General features: G+C 42.4%; 1 pseudogene; it reads left to right on the top strand.

Annotated features, from left to right (window-relative positions):
- LOC108312977 overlaps positions 1–1,404 on the top strand; it is a 12,196-nt pseudogene extending 10,792 nt beyond the window's left edge.
- The last annotated feature ends 6,086 nt before the right edge of the window (positions 1,405–7,490 follow it).

The raw sequence follows: 7,490 nt of genomic DNA on the forward strand, positions 1-7,490 counted from the left end.
AAAAAAAAAAAACAAGAAAGAAAGAGAGAAAAAAAAAGAAGTCAAGACATTCCACATTTCTCCTTGCTGTCTTGGTGGGAATTCTTAGTTAACAGGGCTGTCTGAAAGAGGCTAGGAGACAGGCATTGAGTCGGGGAGAAGAGGTTTCTGCAACGCTTTACAGGCTTCACGATCCTCTGGGACCTGCCTGTGCTGCCCCAGGGAATTTATCTAGTGCATCGTGCAGACAGATATCCCACTCTCCAGTTTCCTTGGCCCAAGTTTATTGAGGGAATTTACCATTTATGAAGGCTTGGTGGATCAGAACACAAGGTGTGGAATCTGGATGGTCCATGTTCACTTCCTGCTTTACCACTTCCTAGCTGGGCAAACTTTGGCTTCAACCTCCCTGCACCTCACTTTCTTCATCTGTAAAAGGGGTGTAAGAATAGTCAGAAGGTCAGGGTGAAGTAGGTTAAATGAGGTAGCACGTATCACTCTTAGAATCACGCCTGGCTCATCCTGTGGGCTCATTAGCTCATAGATCTCACCTTCTCTAGGTTCACTTGATGACTTCACACTTTGTGTCTTGTCCTATTTGTTAGACCGTCCCTAGAAAGCAGAGAGCCTTGGGTTTTCATACGCTACTGTGTTCACAGATGGAATAAATTTCACTGATCACTGAATGATCATTGAATTCTGGTCCCCCAGGACATTGGAGTGGGGGTGAAGGGGACTTCGTTGAGACCATATCAAGTTCCTGGTGAGCCTCAACAGAACTAATAGCTTCTCAAAGCAAGAGTCTGTAAAACACAGTGAATCAGAATGGAACTGCACACACTTGACAGCCTGTGCTGTATGTTGATAGAGGTGGCTCAGAGAGCTGTTGAAAGACCACCCTAAAGTCCCTCCAAGCCATTAGAGAGTTTCCTTGGCAGGGTCACCTGGCTTGAAGCCCAGCCCCAGTGACACCTACCCATGTCAGTATAGCTCTGTACAACTGTGGTAATCAGAATAATGGTCCCCTGAAGAGGTCCATGCCTTGATCTCTGGAACCTGTGAATATGTAACCTTACACAGCAACAATAACTTTGCAGATGTCATTGATCTTGAAATGGGGAGTCCTAGATTACTCAGGTGCACTCAATGTAATCACAAGAGTTCTTATAAGAGGGAGGTAGGAGGCTCAGAGTCAGAGATGATATGATGACAGAGGCAGAGGAGGGAGGGAAGGAAGGAAGCATAGGCCAGGGGAGAGAAAGATGCTACACTGCTGGCTTTGAAGATGGAAGATGGGGCCACAAGCCAAGGAAAGCAGGTGGCTTCTAGAAGCTGGAAAAATAAAAAAAACAGATTCTCCCCCAGACCCCCCCAGACCTTCTGACCCGTTTTTGACTTTGGACTTTCTTCTCTCCAGAAGACTAAATAAATATATGTTTTCCTTTTCTAATTTTACATGGCTTACTTTTTTCCTTTTAATAATTAAATATTTAATCCAATTAAAATCAGGTTTTAAAAATTAACTTAATTTATTTTTATTTTAGACAGAGTCTTTCTCTGTTGCCCAGACTGGAGTGCAGTAGCACAATCTTGGCTCACTGCAACCTCTGCCTCCTGGGTTCAAGCAATTCTCCTGCCTCAGCCTCCCAAGTAGCTGGACTACAGGCACACGCCACCACACTTGGCTAATTTTTTTTTCTATTTTAGTAGAGATAGGGTTTCACTGTGTTGTCCAGGCTGATCTTGAACTCCTGAGCTCAGGCAATCTGCCCACCTTGCCATCCCTAAGTGCTAGGATTACAGGTGTGAGCCATGAGCCCAGCCTAAAATCAGTTTTGATGCAAGATGCCATAGGTAAGTGTAATTAGATTCTCTCTCTCCTCAAGCAATCTTGATACCAAATAACAGTTTAACCATTTTTGTGTTTCTTATTTACCACATACATTCTTTTCGACAGGAGGATCAAGTTCAGGGATATCAGTTGTTTCAATAGCTGTCTGTTTTTGAGGCAGTCTATACTGTTTCAATTATGTTACTCTAGATGGAACATGTTTAGTTATTCTGTTTCCAGAAGCCATGTGAAGTATACTTGTGAAACTATTTAAAAAGAATTATCTTTAATGTAGGTAAGGGAATCCTGTTTGTGCTACTCAAATGACCAGATTAATCTGAGTAATGCCCTCCTTCACTTGGAAATCAAAGGATCCATTTTCCAATTTGCCTAGAAGTGTTGGGGTATATAAATAGAATGTAACTCTAATAATCATACAGAAAGGTAAAGAAAAATGTCAGAGTCAGGCAGGACAGCTGAGTCAGTGGCTCACTGTTTTTTCAAGACTTTTATTCATTGAGTCCAGGGTAGAACTTGAGATTGAGAATATTTATTTATTTGTTTTAAAAAAACACTCTCAGGTTTGCAAACCACTGGGCTGGTTTGCAAATTAGAACTGCAGAGATAATATACCTAAAAGCCATTTGCCACGTGTCACCAACTTTCACATATAACCCAAACTGAGAATGTTAAATCTCCCTTATGAGGGTTAGAACTGGATAACTGGCCAAGTCAGTAGAGACAGAATTTGAAGGATGAGTTCTCGAAATTGAAAACCTAGTGGTGTTAATCAACCATTTACCTTTATTCATAGTTTCTGGAAATCAGAGTTTCCAGAGGGGTTTGGTGAGGCAATTTTCTCACATAGTCTTAGGGCCTATCCACGTGGTCTCTGGGCACAGGCTTGTGGAGAGAGGGCTTCCTCACTTCATGGTGGCCTCAGAGCAGTTGTGCTGCTCCCATGAAGCTCAGGGCTCTGAGGGAGTGGCTAAGAGAACCAGGCAGGTGCTGTATTGCCTTCTATGACAGTTTCAAGAGTCACATAAGCCTGGTCAGATTCAAGGGAAGGGAGCATAGACCCCCATTTCTCAATGGGAAGAATATAAAAATCCCACTCTGAGAAGAGCATGTGGGATGGGAGATAGGTTGTGGCCATCAGTGGGAAATGCAGTCTGCCACAGTGGAGTCATCTGTTGCCCCCACATCCAGTGCCCCAGAGCCTTTCTCTCAAATTTTTCTCGAATCTGTCCACGTCTCTATATACTCCGGCCCAACACTAGTCCAAGCCATCTTGGACCCCTTTGACTGCCTCCAAACCAGGGGCCCAGCTTCCACTTTTCTCTCCCTTCCATTCTTTCTCTTCTACAGCTAGAGTGATATTTTTATAAAAAAATTTAATTGCACTCCCTATTGTTCTTGGAATAATAATAAAGCTGCCTTCAAGACCCCGTGAGATCTGGATCCTTTCTGCCTTCCAGACTTACCTTATCCCACGGTACCCTTGCTTCCCAACCTTCAACCCCATTGGTATTCTTTCAGGCCCGACGTCCACCACGTTGTTTCCACCTCAAGGCCTTTGTACCCCCCCATCTCCTCTGCTTAAAATACTTTTCCAGCCCCTTTCCTACCTCATCCCACTCCCTCCTCCCTTTCACCTCTTTTTTTTTTTTCTTTTTTTTCCTCTCTGACTTTGTGTCATAATCCTTTCACCTCTTTAACTAACTCCTACTCATCCTGAAGAATGAGTCTTGGCAGATATAATTAATCTGGGGTCATACTGTATTAGGATGAGCCCCAATTCAATGCTGATGTCTTAATAAGAAAAGGGAAATATAATTGAAATCTTACTCCCCTGCACTCCAAGTAGAGAGGGAGTATGGCACGGTAGCTAGGAGCACAGACTATGGATTTAGACTTCCTGGTTCTAAATCGTGGCTCTACCATTTACTAGCTGTGTGACCTTGGGCATGTACTTAACCTCCCTGTGCCTCAGTTTTTTTCCTTTGTGAAACACGAATGGTAATAGTACCTGTCTCAAAGGATTGCTATAAACATTGATGAGTTAACAGAGGTCAAACACCTAGAAAAACGCCTGCCACTTAGTGCTCCATAAGCTTGGCTGGTAGTGGTTTGTCAGCTTGTTGCATGCTCTTCGAGGATTGCATGGGATGCTCTTATGCATTTCTCTTTTCTGTCACTTGCCCAATCAGAGGCCAGATAATGGGATGTGAGGAGGTGTTTCCTATTACCTCCTAATTTATGACTTTGGACCCACAGCTGAGGATAAACAGGTGCTAAATATATTATGAATCTTAACCTGGGGTTTATGAACTTGGAAAAAATTTACTCCCTTATTTTCATTGACCTCTAACTTATATCAAGCATTTGTTTTGATCACGAATGTAGGCAATAGACTACAGTAGTGTGAGCAGGGCCTGCTACATTGTCACCAATAGAAGGCACAGATATTTCTATTTGATATCACACTACAGCTGCTGCTGCAGATGTCTTGAATTATTGTTTGCACATATCATTACTTTGAAATTATGGAGGTTTTAGACTTGCCACTAGAACATGTTATTTAATCCATTAATAAAGAGGCACATATATGCTATATCACATATTTGTCTTAATATTTTGATGACTATATTTCAATATAACTGGTCATCTTTATAACTCTATCATATTTTACATTCACAAAGATTTTTCCCAGAAGTGTCTGTAGGGTTCTCCAAACAGCCAGAAGATTCTACAACACAAAGAAGACTTAAGAATCCTATTTTAAAGAAAGTAGCCAACAACTGGGGTGAAAAGCTCTCTTAAGAGCATACTAAGAGGTGAGTGCTTTCTTTGAGTGAGACATTGTGCTGAGGACTTTATATATATATATATTCATTTAATCCTCCCAAAACCCTTAGAAGTAGGTATCACTATTTATTCCCATTTTACAAATGAGAAAATTGAGGCTCAGAGGAGTAGGCAAATTACCCAAGGTCACAGAGTAGTATGTTAGTGGCAAAATCTATGCTCTTAATGATTTCAATGTCCTGCTTCTCATATAAATCCTTTGAGTTTTTGCCACTACCCTGCAATGTAAGTACCTCATACTTTCATTTTGCAGATGAGGAAACTGAGACTCAAAAAGATTGAGTCATTTTATTTCTCATTGCTAATTGATATAGTCAGGATTCAAACCCATTCCTGTGAGATTCCTAAGCCCACATGTCCCGCTGTATCTGGCAGAGTTAATTACAGGTACCATGGAAATATAGCCTGGGAGAGCTGTGGGTTTATCAGATACCTTTGTACACCATCCATCAGGATTAGGCAGTTTGGAAAGAAATTACTGTACTACTTTTACTGTTTTTGCTGTGGGATGACAGAACTGTGCGGAGAACATCTTTGTGGATGTGAAATCCATGTCAGCATTTGGAAAACTTCATTAGCCACTATTGTCTAGACTAGGGAGTTAAAAGTAGGAAGCAAGAGATAAAAGAATACATGGGTAGGAAGTTCTGTGTTGGCTCATGCTGAAATGGAAAGAATCATTATTTTGAAACCATTAATGATGAACTTGGTAAGGATCAAAGTAGTCTCGTGATCTGTAAATCTAATGAAATGAAAATGAGGTAATGGTATGTTTTATAACTATGGAGGATCTGAGAAGCTGGAAATTATCTCAGCATGAATACTATAAGAGAAGAGGGAACAATGGAAGCCATCTAGAAAAGGATCTTTATTCAGCTTTATTTATAGCAGGTATTCGTCTCGTCTTTCAATACAGGGATCACAAAGGAGTTTGTTTCAGCTTGCTGGGTGTATGAAAATGCAGCGGTTGTCACAGTCCCTGCTGCTTCCTTCCATGGAACTTAACTCACACAAAGAAGGGAAAGGCAGAGAGCTATGATGAGGGGGATGAATAGCTCGGCGTGGGAGGGGAGACTGGAGGTAAGAGAGACTGGGGAGAAGAAAAGAACTAAGAGAGATTCTTTTCACCATTGCCCAACCCCCTTTCTCTAAGTTTTTACTTAAAAAAAATATTTTTTAACAGACGGGATCTCACTATGTTGTCCTTTCTGGTCTCAAACTCCTAGGCTCAAGTGATCCTCCCTCCTTGGCTTCCCAAAGTGCTGGGATTATAGGTGTGAGCGACTGCACCTGGCCTCAACACCTTTTCTCTAGGCCTGAGCTATCTAACATAGTAGCTACTAGCTATATGTGGCTCTTTACATTTGATAAAAGTCAATACAATACACCCCCCCACTTTTTTGGTGGTACTAGCCACATTCCAGATGTTCAACAGACACATGTAGCTTGTGGTAGCTACTGTATTGAATGGCATAAATACAGATTGTTTCCATTATCACAGAAAGTTCTATTGGACGGTGCAAATAAATGCTCCAATCCACCTAAATGTCTAGGAGTATTTAAAGCCTAGGACAAGGGAAATCCCATGACTGTAGCATCTCTGGCCCAAAGGACAACAGAGCTCTGAGTTTTTGAAATGGGACATAAGGGTCCCAGTTTCCTGGGTGACCTTAGGCTAGCCACTTCTATTCTCCAGAACTCAGTTTTCCTTTTCTTTTTCTTTTTTTTTCTTTCTTTTTTTGAGATGGAGTTTCACTCTTGTTGCCCAGGCTAGAGTGCAATGGTGCAATCTTGGCTCACTGCAACCTCCGCCTCTCAGGTTCAAGTGATTCTCCTGCCTCAGCCTCCCAAGTAGGACTGGGATTACAGGCATGTGCCACCATGCCCGGCTAACTTTTTTTTTGTACTTTTAGTAGAGACAGGGTTTCCCCATGTTGATCAGGTTGGTCTCAAACTCCCAACCTCAGGTGATCAGCCTGCCTTGGCCCCCCAAAGTGCTAGGGTTATAGGTGTGAGTCACCACGCCTGGCCCTCAATTTTCTAATATTAAAGAGTATGCAATTTTTGTTAGACATTATGTGAGAAAATCACATAGTTAATTCAGTCCTTATAATAACCATGTGAGCTCTTAGGCTCATTTTACAGAGAACAAACTAGAAGTTAAGAATATGCTCAAGGACACACAGTCAGTAGCAGAATCCGATTTTGGGCCAGGCCTATGACTTCAGAGGTTACACTTTTACTCATCAAATGATGCTGCCTACTGCTGCTAGTTCCTCATTTGTTGATCAAAGTGTCTTTGCTGTATTCTCCCAGAAACAGAAACTGAGACAAAGATTTGAGTGCAAGTAGCAAGTAGTTTATTTCAGAGGTGACTCCGGGAAGCACTGATGGGGTAGTGGCGAAGTGAGACAGAGAGGAGAAGGAAGCCATTACAGGGTGGGCAAATGAACAGGTTACACTGGGGGCAGCTGTGGCTTCATCTTGACTGGACGGACGGTGTAGAACACAAACCTTTTAGTTATCTCAGCTGGGGGGCAAGGGAGCTGGGACATTGATCCACCAACTCCTCATCTGTCTTTGGTAGAAGGCTGCATTATCTCCAGCCCTTCTGGCCTGCCCTCTGAAGGGCTAAACATGCTCTTGTGGCCAAAAAAGGCTCTAGGCCAGAAGGTCACAGGTGCTTGAGATAGGGGACAGGAAGAGTGGGAACAGTGAATGTGGAAGGGCTGAGGATGGAGAGCCAAAAAGGTGCTACATGGGGATTGAACTCCTCTTTCTGCTCTAAACAATTAGTGGCTAGTAGTGCTGC

The sequence above is a fragment of the Cebus imitator genome, unplaced genomic scaffold (assembly GCF_001604975.1).
Source record: "Cebus imitator isolate Cc_AM_T3 unplaced genomic scaffold, Cebus_imitator-1.0 Scaffold132, whole genome shotgun sequence".
Lineage (NCBI taxonomy): Eukaryota > Metazoa > Chordata > Mammalia > Primates > Cebidae > Cebus > Cebus imitator.